Source organism: Leopardus geoffroyi, chromosome C3 (genome assembly GCF_018350155.1).
Source record: "Leopardus geoffroyi isolate Oge1 chromosome C3, O.geoffroyi_Oge1_pat1.0, whole genome shotgun sequence".
NCBI lineage: Eukaryota > Metazoa > Chordata > Mammalia > Carnivora > Felidae > Leopardus > Leopardus geoffroyi.
The window spans coordinates 58078257-58098832 of NC_059338.1; positions in this window are offsets into that span (position 1 = coordinate 58078257).

Sequence of the window (20576 nt, forward strand, 5' to 3'; positions counted from 1 at the left end):
GGCGAAAAGTCTAAATTTACCCTACCCATGTGGTGCCTGAATCCCAGATTTAGAAATCAGCGCAATGCTCTTCCAGCTCCGGCGAAAACCCTGAGGTCCTGGCAGAAGCGAATGGGACAGTGCTTTGTAGGTCCCCTGCCACAAGTCAGCACAACAGACTCCCCACTGAGAACCATCTCCAGGAACAAGGAATTCCGGGGATAAAATTACCATGAGTATCAGCAAGACGTAGCAACCACATGCACAGGAAAACAGTCACTTGGGAAAAAGGGACTGAGGACACAAATGTATTTAGAACGTGCACCTTAGAACGTTAAACAAAGGCATAGAAATCAGAAGACAGAAACATAGGATAACAGAAGAGGCAAAAACACATAGAATTTCTAGAATTAAAAATTTTAGCCATTAGATTAAAATCTCAAAATATGGATTAAGCAGTAAAAAAAAGAGAGAGAGAGAAGATTTAATATATATCAGAAAGTAATGGAGATGAGGCCATATTCAAAAAGATACTGGCTCGGAATTTTTCTGAACTGAAGAAAGGTTTGAGTCCTCATATTGGAATTGCCCAAGCAATCACAACAAGCAGGGCGAATTTCATAGTGAAACTGCAGAACAACAAAGACAAAGAAAAATAAATTTGATAAGGCATTGGAAAGAAAAGACAGATTATCCACAAAGAAAACTAATGGCCCCTCACCTACTGCGGTAATAATAGAAGCCAGAGCAAAATGGAATAATAGCCCTACAATATTAAACGAGGTTCCCATTGAAAGGTATGGCAAAATAAAATTATTTCCATCAAAAGAAGATTGAGTTTACTATGCACTGAAAAAAACTACCACAAGGTGAACCTCAGAGGAAGGAAAACTATTCCAGAAGGAAAGCGAGAGATGCGAAAAACAATAGAAAATAAAGAAATTAGCAAGCAGGCTGGAAAATCAAAATTGCTGATGGTATAAACAACAACAAAAAGATTATTTGGGCAAGTTTAAAAACAAGGTGGAGCTGATATAGAATGACAAAATGGAAGAAGTCTGGAATTAAAACATGCTAAATTCCTTCCATTGGTCAGTAAGGGATATTGATTAAAACTGGCCTTGGGGCGCCTCGGTGGCTCAGTCGATTAAGCGGCTGACTTCGGCTCAGGTCATGATCTCACAGTCCGTGAGTTCGAGCCCGCGTCGGGCTCTGTGCTGACAGCTCAGAGCCTGGAGCCTGTTTCAGATTCTGTGTCTCCCTCTCTCTGACCCTCCCCTGTTCATGCTCTGTCTCTCCCTGTCTCAAAAATAAATAAAAACGTTAAAAAAAATTTTTTTTAAATAAAAAAATAAATAAAACCGGCCTTTATTTGGAGCACCTGGGTGGCTCAGTCAGTGAAATGTCCAACTTTGGCTCAGGTCATGATCTCGCGGTTTGTGAGTTCGAGCCCCGGGTCGGGCTCTGTGCTGACAACTCAGAGCCTGGAGCCTGCTTTGGATTCTGTCTCCCTTTCCCTCTGCCCCAACCCTGCTCATGTTCTGACTCTCTCTGTCTTTCAATAATAAATAAACGTTAAAAAAAAATTTTAAAAAAGGGCTCTATTAGGTTTCCTCCATGTTAAGGAATAGAAATGAAATACACATATATTCAAAAGAATACATTAATAAAGGTGAAAAAAGAAAATTTGATAGTATAGAGTACAAGAGAAAATAAACCGTTAAGCAACTTGGAAAATAGAAAGCATACAAAAAAGATAGAAATAATTAGCCCAGATACAGCAGTTATCACAAGTAGCAAGGGATTTGACTCACTGATAAAAGGCAGAGCAATTCAAATTGAATCACAATGATCCATTAGTCATGTAACAAAGAGGTAAGAACAGAAAACATTTTATGTTTTATTTTTTTTAATTTTATTTTTTAACGTTTATTTATTTTTGAGACAGAGAGAGACAGAGCATGAACAGGGGAGGGGCAGAGAGAGGGAGACACAGAATCTGAAGCAGGTTCCAGGCTCTGAGCTGTCAGCACAGAGCCTGACGCGGGGCTCGAACTCACAGACCGCGAGATCATGACCTGAGCCGAAGTCGGCCGCTTAACCGACTGAGCCACCCAGGCGCCCCCAGAAAACATTTTTTTTTAAATTTTTTTTGCAACGTTTTATTTTATTTTTGGGACAGAGAGAGACAGAGCATGAACGGGGGAGGGGCAGAGAGAGAGGGAAACACAGAATCGGAAACAGGCTCCAGGCTCCGAGCCATCAGCCCAGAGCCTGACGCGGGGCTCGAACTCGCGGACCGCAAGATCGTGACCTGGCCGAAGTCGGACGCTTAACCGACTGCGCCACCCAGGCGCCCCAAGAAAACATTTTAAAATACAAGAGGTACCAGGCAAAAAGAAAGTTGTATTGCTAGGGGAAAAATCTAGATTTTAAGATACAACCATTAACACTTGTCAAAGGGGTTATTTCTCAATGATTGAGAGAATAATTCATCAGGAAAATACAATACTCATTACATATGATAAAGAGAAACTGACAAGTACAGCAAATAACAGCCGATGAAAATAAAAATATCTTAATATTGGTATTAACAAGCTTGATCTCATAAACATGGAGAGAACACTCGAGCCATCAACCGGAGAATTCAACACATACTCTTCATGTATAAGGAGTTTTCCGGAGAAAAGTAAGGGAAAACTCCCCACGCCAACTCATGAAACTATCTTCACTTGAACAGTAAAACAAGAAAGAACAGTCTCAGAAGGAATAATTGAGAGCAAACTCTCACTTGTAAATATATATATATGAATTTCATGCAATAGAAGGAAACTGAACTGACCATTTATTATTTTTTAAAAATCCATCATGATTGAGAAAAGTTTATTCCAGAAATTCAGGGATATATTCCCATTAAGAAATCTATCATGGGGGCGCCTGGGTGGCTCAGGCAGTTGAGCGTCCGACTTCAGCTCAGGTCATGATCTCGCGGTCTGTGAGTTCAAGTCCCGCGTCAGACTCTGTGCTGACAGCTCGGAGCCTGGAGTCTGCTTCGGATTCTGTGTCTCCCTCTCTCTCTCTGCCCTTCCCCCGCTCATGCTCTGTCTCTGTCAAAAATAAATAAACGTTAAAAAAAAGAAAAGAAATCTATCATGTAGGGGCCCAGTCGGTTGAGTGTCTGACTCTTGATCTCAGCTCAGGTCTTGATCTCGGGGTCACGAGTTCAAGCCCCGCGTTGAGCTCCTTGCTGGGCGCGGAGCTTACTTAAAAAAAGAAAAAGAGAGAAATCTATAATGTAACTTGTCGTATTAACAGACTCAAGGAGAAAAATCAGAGGAGCACCTCAATAGGCATGAAGAAGACATTTGATTAAAATCCAACCACTGTGTGGTTAAATACAACTACGCTTGGCAAACTCTAAAAGAAACAGAAGCTCCTTAACTTGATCAAGAGAATCTAACCAACGTGGACAGTGGACGTCATCCCTCTGGCAACCTGAGAACCTTTTCCTCTAAGGTTGTAAGGACAACAAAGATGCCTGTTAATGCTGTTTCTCTCCATCATCGTACTGGAGGTCGGGGGTGACACAAGGAGGCAAGGCAGTGATACCATCAGGATCAGTTTGGGAGAAACAGAATTTTCTGGACGTAGACAAGCTGTTGGCACAATGACGTGAGATACTTTGTAAGTTATAAGGGCAAGATTAGGACATCTCGTTAGAAGGTGGGGAGAAGGAGCCTTTTTCAGGCAGGGGGGGTGGGCGGGGTCTCACTGTGCAGACACGTAGGGGTCTGAACCCCCCCCCCCTCGCATTCCCTCTGTCCCTGCCCCACACCCCTGTTTAGTTTGGTTCCTCTCCACAGTCTGTCATGTTCCGTGATGGATTCTTTCTCCGGTGAGGTTCCCTGCATTGGCCACTGAATTGTCTGTTTCCCTAACACATTTCTCCCTGTTCTTTTACTTACAGAGGTATGGACTCTGACTGCGGCCCCGGGCTGTCACAGAATTTGCGGACACTGCAGAATTCCCTGCTTCAGCTAATCCCTACTGTGTTCTTCAGCGAAAGCAATATTACTGAACTTAGGAGTCTCCGTGTGTTTAGGATTCCCTAACAAGGACTACCGCTGGAGGAGGCACTGACAACACATCTTATCCTACTGTGAAGCTTCAGGCAGAGGACCCGGAGAGTGAAATTTATTTGCTCTGATACCTGTGCTGATAGGATGAGACTGTCACAGCCGGAATGATACGCGGCAGGGAGAAGACATCATTGTCCCGGGAGGGAAACGTAAATAGATATCACATAACACTGAATTCAGTCCCCGCAGACTGAGGTAGCTCATAGAGTGGGAGGATTTTTTTTTTCCTCCTCTTGAGAGTGATTTTATCTGTTTTCTCCTAGATTTTCTTATCTTCTTGGTGGCCTTGGGAATACCTGCTTCTGCAAAGTAGCCTTCAGATGCTTGTAAGCCAACAAATCCCAGACATTTACAAAATGCCTTATGGTTTACAAAGCAATTTCTCCTACGGTATCTCATCAGAGGCTCACAAGATCCCTGGGCAGGCGAGGGGGTGGGGATGTCATTCCCATTGGGTGAGGTTACTGACTTTCCTCAAAGTCACACAGCTCCTTTAGTGGCCGGGCCCCGATTCAAGCGGGTAGGCTGATTCCAAATTTAGGGTTCTTCAGCCATTCCTTGGAGCTCATTGAATGACACAGCCAAACAGCAGTAATCAAGAGATCAGAAGCCATAGGTTTGAGGGAATAGCTTTTCTGGAAGCCCAGATCTCTTCAAGGACACAGGGACAGAAAACTACCTCTGGGCCTTTCCATGGGTTTCGCCCACTGCCAAGGGCTCTAGTCGGGTCTCTTGGATTTAAGCCTTGACGTCCACAGTGTTTGAAATCTTGGGCAATTTATTCAATCTCTCTGGTCTCAGTTTCTCTGTTTATTAAATATAGTTCATAACAGTTACCCTATGAACATCAGGATGGTTGTAATTATAAGGTAAAAACTAAACAGCATCTCAGAGACCTTAAAGGGCGACGTAAAGACGAGAAAAGTATTATCTGTGGTCAAATAGCATAAAGAACAGCACGGTAAGCCTTGGCCTCAGTTAATGTTTGACATATGTTCAAGGGTCCCCAGGTGAATACCGAAGCAGCTGACAGGCATCACATGCACTTACTTCCTTAATCTGAAAAAGTAAACCACTGGCATATCAATATAAAAGTCATGCCTGTTCCTAATACTGAAAATTGATCTAGAGCAAGACTTTAAGGTCTCCTGAGCTCCTCTGCCCTTCCCTTCCCTTTGGCCTGTCGGCCTGGACCTCGGAGGTCATCCCTGGGCAAGTCTTCTTGTCTCCTTTCCTTTGGTTCCTTGATTTTCATGACGCGTGCTACCCTGAAAAATAGTATCGCAATGCAAGTGATGGCCGCACCTTAACATCACGCGGAGCTTTAGTTCATGGTTTCTGAAACACTGACTTGAGCACAATCTCCTCTGAGAGTCCCTGAGAAGCCTTTATTGTGGCATTCGTGTTGCGGTGCAGACAGGCCAGAGTGATGATCCTGGACTGAGGGTGCCCTGTAAGCCCCATGCCGGGCGGGCCGTGAGCGCTGACGGAATCATAGTTGATGAAGGGAGACCGAAGTGATCTATCTCGACATCTCTGCGATACAAAGCCGTACAAAGCACAGGGAGACCACAGAAGGTAGAGTGACCCAGTTCTGTCTGGGCCTGGTAGAAGAGAGAACTCGGGAATATTTTCTGTAGGAGATTCTAAGAAAGCCCAATTTTGAATGATATTAGAATCCAGAGAAGCAGACCGCTAGAAATGACTCCAACTCGGAGAGGGTGGTTCACGTCTAAGGTTCCCTCTCCCCACGCTCTCCTGCGCAGTCGAAGCAGGTGTGTGTTATGTAATGTTTAACCAGAGTGAGAGGGCTTTCCTAGCTTCACAGACATTTTCATTCACCCCCTGGAGAAACGTGACTGCCTGAATGGATTCTCAAGTTCATAGGGTTACCAGTTGCTGTCAGAATAACCCTGATTTCCTAGATCAGGATTGTTCCATCCCGTTGCTCCCTCTGGCTTCTCAGAGGCCCCGCGGTGGTAACACCCCCTTGGGGCTGCCTGGGCCACACCGATTACCCACTAGCAACGCTGAGCCAGTGTCCCGTGAGGACCCTAATCCAGTGTATGCTGGAGTGACGTGATCGGTAGCTAATACTTGTTTGGGGTGATTCCTTGTAGCTAATATGTAGTCCATCTAAGTCTGGGACTTCTAGAAACTACAATCCCTTAACTCAAAAACATAGCTTCCTAAAGGTACAACCTGAGGCATCCACGCTGCCAGAGGGAGGAAGCGTGTGTGCGGTTAGCAGAACAGCAGAAGTGCCTCTGACCTCCTGAGCTGGCCTGTCTGTTTCCCAAGGCAGGGGACTGGTTATTTTGGTGGGGAAGGAGGGGAGACGCTTTGTTTTTGTCAGACAGGGCAACATGTGGTGTGTTCGGCCCAGAGGGGCTTGTTCGTCTTGGCCCCGTGTCTTATCAGCCCCGTGGGGGGTAGGAAGAAGCCTGCTGGGGATGAGGGCCTTGGTAGAACCATTTCCGGTTTCCTGTTATTCATGGTGGCAGGGGACAGGTAGCAAAGGGGAGCACTGGCTGCCAGAGCCGAGGAGCTTAAAGAAGCCCAAAGGAGGAGAAAAGAAGCCAGCCCGAAGCCCGCCCTATCTCCACCAGTAAGCATGATCATTTGCACTGCAAGAGCTCAAAGGCACTTCCCAGGGGAGCCCCGGGTGACCGGTGACAACGCCTCCTATGAAGAGAAGGGGCTAGGGCAGCTGGGTGGCCCAGTGGGTTAAGCATCCGACCCATGACCTCCGCTCAGGTCATGATCTCTTGGTTGGTGGGATCGAGCACCACGTGGGGCTCTGTACTGACAGTGCAGGGACTGGGTGCGATCCTCTGTCTCCCTCTCTCTCTGGCCCTCTCCTGCTCACACTCTCTCTTTCTCAAAATAAATAAATAAACTTAAAAAAAAAAGTTTAAGAGAAGAGGCAGACGGAGTGACAGTGGGAGTTTTAGCAAAGTAACCAAAAGTTTGGTCTGTCTTCACCTCTTCCCATCTCCATGGGAACCCGCATGGGCAGGCACGGTGTCTGCTGTGTTCACTGCTCCAGTATGGCACTTAGCACAGTGCCCAACACAAAACGGAAAATCTGTAACTATTGTTGAGTGACCTTTATGACCATCCACTTGAGGCAAAATCCCATGAAACCATTTTCTTCTTTCCCTTCTTTACCTTCTAAAAAAAGCATTCGGGCTTATAAACAAACAAAACCTGTGCACAGGAAAAAAAGATTGGAAGGAAATAAAATATCGACAATAACTATCTCGACGACGTAAATATGTTTATTTCTCTGTGTTCCGCTTTTGTTTAACTTTCTGCTTTTTCTAACTTTCTAACTAATAAAAAAATGCTAATTTTTATAACGACAAACTTATCATGAGAAACTAGCAGGGGTACCTGGGTGGCTCTGTCGGTTAAGTGTCTGACTACAGCTCAGGTCGTGATCTCATGCTTCGTGGGTTTCAGCCCCGTGTGGTGCCTGGAGCCTGCTTCAAATTCCGTGTCTCCCTCTCTCTCTGCCTCTCCCCTGCTTGTGCTCTGTCTCTCTCAAAAATAAATAAATATTAAAAAAGAAAGAAGAAGAAAGAAAGAAGAAAGAAAGAAAAAAGAAAGAAAGAAAAGGAAAGAAAAAAGACAAGAAAAAGTAGCAAACTTCAAAGTCCTTTTGTCGGAATCCATTTATTTTTCTGAAGCAATAACATTGATCTCCCAACTTCTTCCAATGTTTGGGTGGGGTGGAGCTATGGGTGGGTTTATATGCACATGTATATGTGTACATATGGATATGTATACGGTCATATATGTACACATATGTATACACATATGTGCACTGTTCCAAACAGTTCTTCTAGGACAAGAGCATCACATAATTCCTCCAGGAACATTTGCAGAAGTGACCCCCAGCTGACTGATTCGACAGTCTCATCTCTTGTTGAGCCCATCTCCCCATCACTTTCCCCGACACCCCGCACCCCTGGCATACAGGATTGCTTGGCACCCCCTGATGAGGCCAAGCCTTCCTTGTCTCTGAGATTGTGCACCTGTCCACCTTGGAAAACAGCCCTGATTCAAGATGCAGCTCACACAGTGTCATATACTACTTGAAGCCCTTTCTGACTCCTTCCCAGCCCCAGCCCCCTCCTGTAAGGACAGCTGATGCCCCCTCCTCTGGGCCATGCTTGTGTCCCATGAGGGTCCCCATCAAAGGCCTGCAGCCCTAAATGGTGTGGACCTTTACCCAATTGCATCTTTACTAGACTGTGGCTCCCTGAGGACACACAGCAGCCCTGACAGCCAGCACCCAGCCCAGCCCAGGCCTTGGCACCTGAAAGGCTCTCAGGAGGTGTTTGATGAATGAAGGAACACATCTGACTGCAACTTCTCAGTCCTAGTGACAAAGAATGACACCAGTGAGAGGTAACAGGCAAGTGGGACTGTGGGTCCAAAATGATAACAGAAGGCAAAAGAAAATGAGGATTCGCTGTGGCCGTTTGGAGATACAAGATTTGCCACTTGTTTTGGATCTGCCAATGCTACAGTTTGTTGCTTTTGTCTAGGAGTATTATCTGAGATTACACTGCCCGTATCTGGTGTATCACAAGTTCTCTGGTTTGGTGATAAGAGCAGAGAAACTAGTTTTTATACTGCCATGGCAATCACTGCCTGTAAACAACAAAACAAAACAACTTTTGTCCTTGAGTCCATTAAAAAAAAAAAAAAAAACCACACAGTTCTAAGACGCTGACTAATTTAGAGGTAAAAACTCAAGCCAAATACCTCAAGATAATTATGATAATGATAAGAGTACTGGGGCGCCTGGGTGGCTCAGTCGGTTAAATGTCTGACTTTTGATTTCGGCTCAGGCCGCGATCTAATGGCCGTGGGATCGAGCCCCACTTCTGGCTCTGCGCTAACCGTGTGGAGCCTGCTTGGGACTCCCTCTCTCCCTCTCTCTCTGCCCCTTCCCTGCTTGCCCAAGCCTGCACTCTCCCTGTCTCTCTCTCTCTCTCAAAAGATAAGTAAACACTAAAAAAAAAAAAAAAAAAAAAGAGTATATTCATCAATTTAACAAACATTTGCAAAGCGCCTCCTGTGTGCCCGACACTGTGTGAATGCAGGCATGGCTCTTACCATGGGGACTAGGGGTAATGGGTCTTTCTCATTATGGTATTGCTATAGCGGAGCTGACTCTTCCCTTCCACTATCCTCCTGTGGGGCCCCGCGCTCTGACCCCTGCTGGAGAAGGAAAGAGCATTTCACCCCTGCCTGAATAGGTGGGGGAGGGACGGCTCTTCTCCTTTCCTGCAGTCTAAATGGTGATGGATGCACCAACCATAGGGCTTCAGAGAATAAAGTGGAACATGGCTTCCAGCACCAGGAGGATCCCCAAAGTTCAGGAGAGAGAGAGAGAAGAGGCTTTCGTGTGCTGACGATGGGGGGAGGGACAGTGAGACAAGAGGTCTGAGAAATGGGAATGGTAAGAAGGAGAGATCAAGACGAGACATGTGTAAAGGAAATGAAATAGAAGAAGATGGGAAGAGACAGACATACAGGTGGAGACTGGAGAAGAGACCAGAGAGGGAGAGAAGCAGAACTAGGGAGAGCATGGTGAACGGAGAGAGGAGACGAGCACAGCTACCGTGCTGCGTCGAGGTCATGTGCTCCTCTTGGGGGAATGTGGGACCTCTCACTGTTTAGACACTTAAAGCCCAATTTAAGATCCATGCATGCCTTCCCTCAGCCGACCCAGGTAGTTGGCCTTTTGTCTCTTATCATTGCTGCCGCCACTCTTCGTCTTTCCACTTGAGGCTCGGGTCCCTCCAGGAGTCGCCACAGTTTCGCATGAAGGTTTCTCAACTCCTCCCCACCCTCTGGCCTTTTTAGTGCCTTTCGATCTGGGGAAACGAGGGGAAAACCATTCATTCATTTTACTCATTTGCCAAATGACAGCCTATTAAACTTAAAATCTAAAGAAATTTCTTCAACGGGCATACTAGGGTACAACATGGCTCCAACCCCGTTTCTTACCACTCATTCTTCTGCTCAGTCCACACTCGGTTTCTGACTGTTTGTTGAATATACCAAGGAAGCTCTTCCTGCATTTGTTGTCCTTTCGACACTAACACTGGGTATTCTTTTATCCTAGAATGCTCTTGAGGCAGATAATTACATGACTGACCTTCAACGTATTCAGGTCTCTGCTCAGGTATTACCTTCTCCCAACAGCCTTCCCTAACAAAACTGCTGAAAATAGCTCTCCTTATCAATCTTCATGGCCATATTCTGATTTTCTCTTTCGTGTCACCTATTTACTATCTAGTTCCCTTCATCCATCCATTCATTCACTGGTATTTTTGTCTTTGTCACTAGAATACAAGATCAGTGTGTTGGGAGACATTTCTCCAGGAGTCTCTCGTGTTTCTGCATGTCCAGACTATCTTTCCTCATACATTTGGAAGGTAGAGATAGTTTTTGCCTCGAAAGCAAACATTTGGAGAGTTTACTGCACGTTAGGAAACATACAGGCTCCCTGAGCTCAGGGCACCTCCTCTGTAATTCAGTCTGTTGCATGTGTAACTGTCACCTGATAACCCTAAATCTCAGTCCCCACAGGATGATAGGGTTGCAAAAAAAAAAAAAAAAATGCCTACACTCTTGTATTCATGAGATGTGGCAGGCTTACTTTTGGCTTGCGTTAGGTTCAAATGCTTTCCTTCACTGAACCCGCCCCAACACTTAACACTCAGCTATTTGTTCATATCTTGGTAGAACCCTTCCTGCCCCTCCCACACTGCCACCTGCACTGGATCTCCATTTCTCTGTTAGGCACATCGGTGTCTAACAACGGTTGGAAACCTGCCCCCCAGGGAAGCATCCCAAGACCTGAGTAGGACCCACTTACGTGTCGTAGCTCGGTGGACTTCCTAACCCATGGGCTCAGTCTCAAGTCTCCCACTTTCCCAGCTTTGCTCACGGAATGTCCATTTAGGTAATTCCCCAACTTTTGCCGAAGGCTCTCAGAGATTTGATTCGATTTCTAAGGGTTATTTATAGAGCTTTCATTGTTCACAGGCAAGGCTGAGAATTTACAAGGTTGTTTTTGGTCTCTCGGAGCCTCAGCTGTCTTGAGAACATTGGATTCACAGGGCAGTGTTAGAGCTAATGATACAGGATCAGCCTGTGGCCTGGATTGCTATTTCGCCTGAAGTAACCCAAGCATGTTTTAAAAAAAAAGATGTAAGGATTCACACCAGTTAATAGCGACAAGTCCGTCACATCAGGAACATGATCCCCAAAGTTCTTATGTAACTAAGTGTTGCTAGATAAAATTGAATTGTTTCATTCAATTGCATCATAACTTGAGAGATGAGAGTATTCATCCTTATTGCTTAACAATAAGCACCGTTGGGAGTGATTATTGCCTCCGTTTTCATTTTCCAAATGTTTACTGGGCCTCTATTACTTCCGGAGGATGGTGGCCCGTAAAGAAGTATACCCTAACCGAGTTCAAACACAGTACATGCCTGAAGTATTAAAAAAAATGTAAAATACTGGTATAAACAGAATCTTGTGTAGGTTTCAGAAAATGAAATGATCAGCAGTCTTTTCAGTGCTTAACATATCGAAGGTAGGGCCTGCTTTAGAGTAACCCCCCATAAATGCTTGTTTACCTCGATGTGGGGAAGAGAGCACATCTTGTTGGAAGATCAATGGTATTATGGAAGAAATGTTATTTCACACGGATCTGGAGAAACAGGTAGGCTAATGCGAAATTTCTGGGGAGGAGTCCGACATTTTCGTAAATGCGTATGCAAGTGAACAGATGAAGTTCTCAGCCTTTGGTCTCTTTAGAGCAACTTTTCATGACTTTGTTCTCTCCTTCTCTGCCTTATTACCGAAACGTATGAGCAATTACCTTAGCGATTTTAACTGGCAGTGATTATTGCTAATTAGTGACGTTTCTTATCATAACATGTTACTCATTATTGTCTTCTCTTTTCCAAAGAAATAATTTTCCTGATGACTAATGGCTTTCTTACCTTTTCAGAGCAAGTTGAGAACCAAGTCTACTCGAGGCAAAACTGTAAAGCAAAGAGTTTGTCATTAGCTTTTTTTTTTTTTTTTAACTAAGGAGCAAACACAACTTATCCAAAGCCATGAATCAAGCTAGCAGCCAACTGGTAGCACCACGTGATGTGAGACTAAAATTTAGGTCTTTTGGTGCATAAGCCATAGTTCTTAGAACTCTCAAGAATTATCGCGTGTCTACTAATCTGAACTAATTTAATCTCTGACTAAGAACTGATGTGAAACTGATAGTTAGTGGATCTCATGACACGAAGGGAAGAAATCCTGAGTACTAATCATGAACCAATTACATATTATAATTTTCTTCTCAAGTCACACGAAAAAGAGAACAATTTCCATTCTACAAAACAGGAAAGCTAGTGGTTTCTAGGTGAAGTGACTGATCTAAAATAGAAGTTCAGCTGAGACCAGGACTAAGATTATTGGCCTTCTCCTTGAAGTCTTCGTCTGAAGTCCTAGAACTTCTTCAGGGGGCACATATTTCAGGCAATACCCCCACCTGTGTGCAAGTTTTAAACTGGTAAATTAATCCGTGCTCAAATATTAATAAATGGCTCAAGATCATTGCCATCTGAGATACAAAGAGGCAGGGTCTCTACGACCAAGGAGTTTCCATCCGTCCGGGAAGAGGGTATGTTCAATAGGTATGTTCCATTCAGGAAGAAGCAGGTTACATGACTGTATGATCTGTAAGCTTCCGTCCATGGCGTCAGGCTAACGATCTTGATGTGCACACCTTGGAACACATAATAATACGTGGCACTAAAATAAACCAGAGCAAAACCGCTGGCTCCAGGGTCTAAACGCTCACAGATTTTCTGTCTGGCACTTTCACCCCTTTCCCACCACGTATTAACGATGCTGACCTTTTTAGTAATTTGATTGTAACAGTGGCACGTTGGCATCAGAGCTCAAAGGCTGACAGCCTGATGCGGGCAAGCGAAAGAAGCGATTACTGCTTTAAATCAACAAAGAACTGCTTGTGTCCCTAGAGCAGGCAGATTTTAGCCTCCCTCCTCCACACCGTATCACACCCACCATTTCCCGGTGGGTTGAATTCCCAGAGGTCAGAGAAGTTGGCTCCAGGGCGGGTGGGGAGGGCCTCCAGATGTAACAGACACTTTGGAGGCCCTTTTGTTTCGTCATTGAGTCTTAGGTTTGGAAGGATCGACACCCATCATCTCCTCTAACTTTCAACTCTAAGTAGCGTTAACTCCAAAAAAACAGGACCCTCCCCGCCCTCGCGTCTGCTTGAATGCTTCTAGCAATGGAAAGCTCAGCCCCTGGTTCAGTCAAGCAAGGACGCCACGCATATATGTATTCTCAGGCAAAGTGTTCAAGATGACCTTGAATGAGTAGATCTCAGGGTCATGGCGCCAGTCTCCTTTGCTTCAGTTCTTTCTTCTTTCCTCCTCCTTCTCATCATGCTCTTCCTCTGAGTTACAGTCAGAGTAACAGAGGCCTCTTAGTTACAGTCACTAAGTATCCACGGAGCATCCAAAAATGTTGACTCACAATTAAATGAAGGACAATGTGAAAATGTGTTTTGGCCACCTAACCATCAGGCCATCTTTTTGGATAAGAGGAGAAAGGCCACACTGAAGATTATTTGTAGCTTAAAATGTGTACGCAAACTCCATTTGCAAAGGCCTAATTGATTCTCTGCCTAGCCATTCCTTACTTCCCCATGGCGTTGTACTTTTCCTGGAAGAATTCCATCAGGCTGGAAAATTTCGCTTTTGGTTCGTGACCAGATTCATCTCTGGTCAGTCCCTCATGTGTTTTATCAGCGTGAGCTTTGAAACAAGGAGGAGAAGCCTCATTTTCTCACACCGAGAGCCAAGATTGGAAACCATTTTCCAAACATCGCTGGCCCGATGGTCAAATTCACTTCTTGGGCCCTGTGCTGGACTGTTCTAAAGTATCCAGTTTCTTGTATCTATGGATGATACGTCCAAGGGGTAGAGACCTGCCCAACATCCTCACTCCTGGCGATCAGCTGGTGGCTGATTCCCATAAGGCCACCGTTAACTTATACGTCACCTTTGTGCAACTTCGCGAAAGAGTCCATCTTTGAGGAGAGGCGATCCGAGTCTGTATAACGTGGCTGGCGGAAGACTTTGTGAGCAGCAAAAAGGCAGTCCTTCCTCTGAATAGATGCTGCTCTCCGCCATGCCCGTGCTTTGGCTTCGCCTCATGTGCACAGAAGTGGTGGTTAAGCTAACACTCGCTGCTGTTAAAACAGGCTAAAAATTACCAGTGCCTCTTTACAATAAAAGTTTGCCGCTCTAGCGCACGTGAACGTTGCTCCTCAACCTCCATCAGGCAGGTGGGAGAAGACGGAGAATGGGGCAAGTCAACTAGCTTCTTAATCTTTTCAGCTTCACTTCTGCTTCTATGCTGTTGATAGGAACCGGTCGCTCCCCTGGGTTCAAGGGGGAAAGACACGCTGGGAAATGTGGTGTTCGCATCTGGGGAGCCCCTTTTCAGAGACCAGGAGATGTCGGTGCCTGGTGATTTAAGTAAATGCATTTTGAGTGAGTCAAGCTTATCATCGTGCAGCCTCGTTGCAATGTAAGGGAGCTATTGCAATGTAAGGGAGCGGCTACTGGCCAATCGGGGAAGCGCGGCTCCCGTCGCCTTCCACACCCCAGCCGCTTCAGGTCATAGGTTCATGGAAACATGGACTTGGAAGCCAGTCAGGACGGGATTTAAGAATCTTATAAGTTGCTCAGCCACCCCTTTTCTCAGTTTCCTGACCTACGAAATGAAAAAGAGAGAGAAAGGAATTTCGGTTAAGCGTATGAATTGAAGGACTTCTTTGCCTCTGTTCCTTTCTGAGACCTCAGTAAAATGGGTATGCAATGTAAAAACACTATAATCTAGGCACTTATGAGGACTGTGACAGCAGACTAGAAATGCCACCGCAGGAACTAGAGGGTATTACGCTAAGCGAAATTAGTGGGTCAGAGAAAGACAAGTAGCATATGACTTCACTCGTATGAGGACTTTAAGACACAGAACAGATGAACCTAAGGGGAGGGAAGCAAAAATAACATAAAAACAGGGAGGGGGACAAAACAGAAGGGACTCTTAAATATGGAGAACAGACAGACGGTTACTGGAGCGGTGGTGGGAGGGGGGATGGGCTAAATGGGTCAGGGGCACTCAGGAATCTACTCCTGAGATCATTGTTGCCCTAGATGCGAGTTTGGATGTAAATTAAAAAAAAGAAAATTAAAAAAAAAAGAAAAAATCAAATCAAGTAAAAAATCAAATAAAAAGGGGCGCCTGGGTGGCTCAGTCGGTTGGGCGACCGACTTCGGCTCAGGTCATGATCTCACGGTCTGTGAGTTTTTGCAAACACCCTGGGAGCCAAGGAGGGGTGCGACGCCATACAAAACAGGGAGGGGGCGCCTGGGTGACTCACGCTGACTCCTGGTTTGGTCCCCAGGTCATGGGATCCAGCCCTGTGTCACGCTCTGCGTTGAGCGAGGAACCTGCTTAAGATTCTCTCTCTCTCTCTCTCTCTCTCTCTCTCTCTGTCTCTCTCTCTCTCTCTCCCTCTGCCCCTCTTCCCCACTGACACTCGTGCTTTCTCTCTAAAAAACAAACACAAATAAACAAGCAACAGGGAGGTAAAAGGAAGTCTGCAAACTGAATGGTAAGACCCTCTGCTGGGTTTGCAGACTTCAGGAAGTAAGAATTATTTCCTCTCCCTTCTGGCGAAACTTCGGCTGCTGTAACAAACGACCACAAACCTGTCCGCTTGAAATAATAAAAACGACTGTCTTTCAGTTCTGGAGCTTAGAAATTCAAAATGGGCCTCACCAGGCTAAACTCAAGGTGTCGGCCTTCTGGGTTTTCATGGGGTGGCCTGTTCCCTTAACTTTTTCTGCTTCTAGAGGCTTGCCACATTCCTTAGATTATGGCCCTTTTCTTCCAGTTTCAAAGCCAGAAACATCAGACCAAGTCCTTTTCACGCAGCCATCTGTCTGTCATCTATCTCTTCAGTTCCCTCTTCTGCTTTTAAACACCCACTAGGTCCTTGTGATTTCACTGGGCCCACCCCAGGTAAAATAAGGATAATTTCCTTATTTTAAGGTCAACTGATTAGCAACCTTAATTTCACCTCCAACCTTCATTCCTCTTTGTACATAATATAGTATATTCACAGGGTTGGGATTGAGACATAGATCGTAGATACCTTTGGGGGCCATTGGACCACCCTTTGTGTCCAAGCCTTATCACCCTGTGAGTGAGCCCCACTGGCTCAGAAGGATTTCCCACATGCAGAGAGAGTTCCTTTTTTTTTTAATATGAAATTTATTGTCAGATTGGTTTCCATATAACACCCAGTGCTCATCCCGACCGGTGCCCTTCTCAATGCCCATCACCCACTTTCCCCTCCCTCCCACCCCCCATCAACCCTCAGTTTATTCTCAGGTTTTAAGAGTCTCTTATGGTTTGCCTCCTTCCCTCTTTAACTTTTTTTTCCCCCTTCCACTCTCCCATGGTCTTCTGTTAAGTTTCTCAGGATCCACATAAGAGTGAAACCATATGGTATCTGTCTTTCTCTGTATGGCTTATTTCACTTAGCATCACACTCTCCAGTTCCATCCACGTTGCAACAAAGGGCCATATTTCGTTCTTTCTCATTGCCACGTAGTACTCCATTGTGTATATAAACCACAATTTCTTTATCCATTCATCAGTTGATGGACATTTAGGCTCTTTCCATAATTTGGCTGTTGTTGACAGTGCTGCTATAAACATTGGGGTACAAGTGCCCCTATGCACCAGGACTCCTGTTTCCCGTGGGTAAATTCCTAGCAGTGCTATTGCTGGGTCATAGGGTAGGTCTATTTTTAATTTTCTGAGGAACCTCCACACTGCTTTCCAGAGCGGCGGCACCCGTTTGCTTTCACACCAACAGTGCAAGAGGGTTCCCGTTTCTCCACATCCTCTCCAGCATATAGTCTCCTGATTTGTTCATTTGGCCACTCTGACTGGCGTGAGGTGGTATCTCAGTGTGGTTTTGATTTGTATTTCCCTGATGAGGAGCGACGTTGAGCATCTTTTCATGTGCCTGTTGGCCATCTGGATGTCTTCTTTAGAGAAGTGTCTATTCATGTTTTCTGCCCATTTCTTCACTGGATTATTTGTTTTTTGGGTGTTGAGTTTGGTGAGTTCTTTATAGATTTTGGATGCTAACCTTTTGTCTTATATGTCATTTGCAAAGATCTTTTCCCATTCCATTGGTTGCCTTTTAGTTTTGTTGATCGTTTCCTTTGCAGTGCAGAAGCTTTTTATTCATGAGGTCTAATAGTTCATTTTAGCTTTTAATTCCCTTGCCTTTAGGGATGTGTCAAGTAAGAAATTGCTGTGGCTGAGGTCAGAGAAGTTTTTTCCTGCTTTCTCCTCTAGGGTTTTGGTGGTTTCCTATCTCACATTCAGGTCCTTTATCCATTTTGAGTTTATTTTTGTGAATGGTGTGAGAAAGTGGTTTAGTTTCAATCTTCTGCATGTTGCTGTCCAGTTCTCCCAGCACCATTTGTTAAAGAGACAGTCTTTTTTCCATTGGATACTTTTTCCTGCTTTGTCAAAGATTAGTTGCCCATATGTTTGTGGGTCTAGTTCTGGGGTTTCTATTCTATTCCATTGGTCTATGGGTCTGTTTTTGTGCCAATACCATGCTGTCTTGATGATTAGAGCTTTGTAGTAGAGGCTAAAGTCTGGGATTGTGATGCCTCCCGCTTTGGTTTTCTTTTTCAAGATTACTTTGGCTATTCGGGGTCTTTTGTGGTTCCATACAAATTTTAGGATTGCTTCGAGAAGAATGCTGGTGCAATTTTGATTGGGATTGCATTGAATGTGTAGATAGTTTTGGGTAGTATCGACATTTTTTTTAAAGCCTCAAGGACCACAGGATATTAGGAGACTGTGCAGAAGTTAGAAACACACACACACGCACACATACACACACACACACAGCAACAGATCAACATTCCACAAATACTGCACCCACACACATCTACACTTATATCCCTGTCACCCCCATACATGGCCCTACTGCAAAAGCGCCGTACTTTGGGCCATTCTAGAAGGAGCAGAGCTTGTGGTATCTTCTTCCTCTTTTCCTCTAAAGTGAGAATAGAAGAAAGGCCAGAGCCACTTATTTAGCAAAGAATAGGGGAAGCTGTGGGTCCACCGGCCTGGGAGTCCTGTGGTCCTAGGTCAGGTACAAGAAAAGTCTTTGGAAGTCTATGAAGGGCATTTTCTGGAAATAAGTAAAAAGGTTGGGTCTAGGTTAGAATTGGAGTATCTAGGTCCAGCTGGCTACAAAGAGATGAGGTCAGAAAAATTGTTAGGTTGTTAGGTAATACGAGAGGCTGGGGCATGGCCAGGGGCATAGTACAGGTGGATCGGTGCTCCTCTTTCCTTTCATTCCCTCCTCTTTTCCTTCCCAGTCCTGTTATTTCTCTCCTCCCTCACCAGTTCGCCTTCTTTCTCTCTTCTGTGCTTTTTTGTTTCTATTTTTTACTTAAAGTCCCCATACTATGACAATATCCACTCATTTTTTATATAAATAAATATACACGAGCATCAATATACCTTTCTCCCAGTTGCCCTGAAAATCAGTTTGATAGAACATTGGCGTTCCCCCCAGATGATTTCTCTTCTTTCCCCCAAGATTTCCAAGGGCTATGTGACCCTGAGGAAAGACTTCTGGCAAATGTAAACAATTGCTTTTCTTTCATTAGGTGTGCTCTGAGAAAGTGGGCTAAATGGAAGAGGTGAAAGTTTTGTTGCCTGGAGTCAATAAACCTATTTAAAACATTGCACATCCCCCTCAATTTTGCCCTGGGTTAATGTAATCTCTTGGTTACAGTCATTTTGGTAGTGGTGACGCCATCAATGAATGTTAAATGCGAGTGGAGGGGTTGGGGCTAGCTCAGAACATTCTGCACTCATGTTGATGATTCATATCCTAATGCATGCCAAGAGGAAAGTTTGGATGGTCTAGTTTCCCCAGCTAGGCATTTACTAGAACCATCAACAGCATCCCAATAGGCAAGGGAAGAGGGAGGCTCACAATTTATGAGTTCCCTTAAAAATAAAAGGAAGAAATTAGATGTTTCTTTAATATCTAATTAGATTCAGTTTTCTACACGGTCCTGCCCAAAATGATATAAAAGAAACTTGCGTCAAACTTCTTAAAGCTCCATACCATTAAGTACTGATGCGTTTAATTTGTTTCCCAGCTTTTAATTTAATTTCCGAAGCGTGTCAAATAATACATGTATGTAGTCCAAAAATCCGACCAGTGCTATAAGGTTTATAAGGAAAAGCAGTGACTCTCAGTTCCAACTTTTCCCATTCCTGTTTTCTACTCCAATTATGTGAACCGTTAACTCTTTAGCTCTTTCTTGGTTTTTTTCCTCCATCTTTCGAGAAAAATGCTTGCCTTGCTGTTTCTTGGGTTTTCGATTTTACTTAGTTGATTTCCTATGATAGAAAATGAGGATTTACTTTTACTTTACTTCTTCTACTCCCTGTCCCCTCTGCACACTTACACTTCCCCTTTCCTCTTAATCTGAATATATTATTGTCACAAATATGGTTACATCAATATTCAGGACCTGCAGTGTTATGATTATATTAATAGCTGGGCTACATGGAGTCATTGCATTTTATTTATTATCCAGATTTTTCTGTCAGTGGAATTAATGATCACTTTTTGTGGTTATTTGCTTAGTTTTTAATGTCTTACTACTAATTCACTTCCAGACCCTCTATCAGATATGTAAGGTTCCTCTCTTCATAGTCAAGTACATCACAAAATGTGCATATATATTTTGCTCTTTTGTGTAAAAATATCACCTCTCGAGCCTTTCTCCCTTTTTCTCCTATCCATGCTGGTTGTTCACTAGCCTGCTAACCAGACAGTTTCTTGGGTATTCTCTTCATCAGTATTTTAAAAATTGTCCTTTGGGGGCACCTGGGCGGCTCAGTCGGTTGAGCGTCTGACTCTTAATTTTGGTTCAGGTCACGATCCCAGGATCGTGAGATCAGGCTCCAGGCTGGGGGATTCTGATTCACTGCTCTGTGAATCTCTCTCTCTCTCTCTCTCTCTCCCTTTGCCCCTCCACCACTCTCTCTGTGTCAAAAAAAAAAAAATGTCCTTTGCCTTTTTCTGTGTTGGTTATTGCCTCTTGGATTCTAAACTTCCTGGATGAGGAAATGTTCTTTAGCAACTTTCTAAGAAAGAATATGCTATTGACTGTGTCTCTTTCAAATTCATATTAGAAATTTATACCCACTGTGATGGTATTTGGAAGTGAGGCCTTTGGGAGGTGGCTAGGTCAT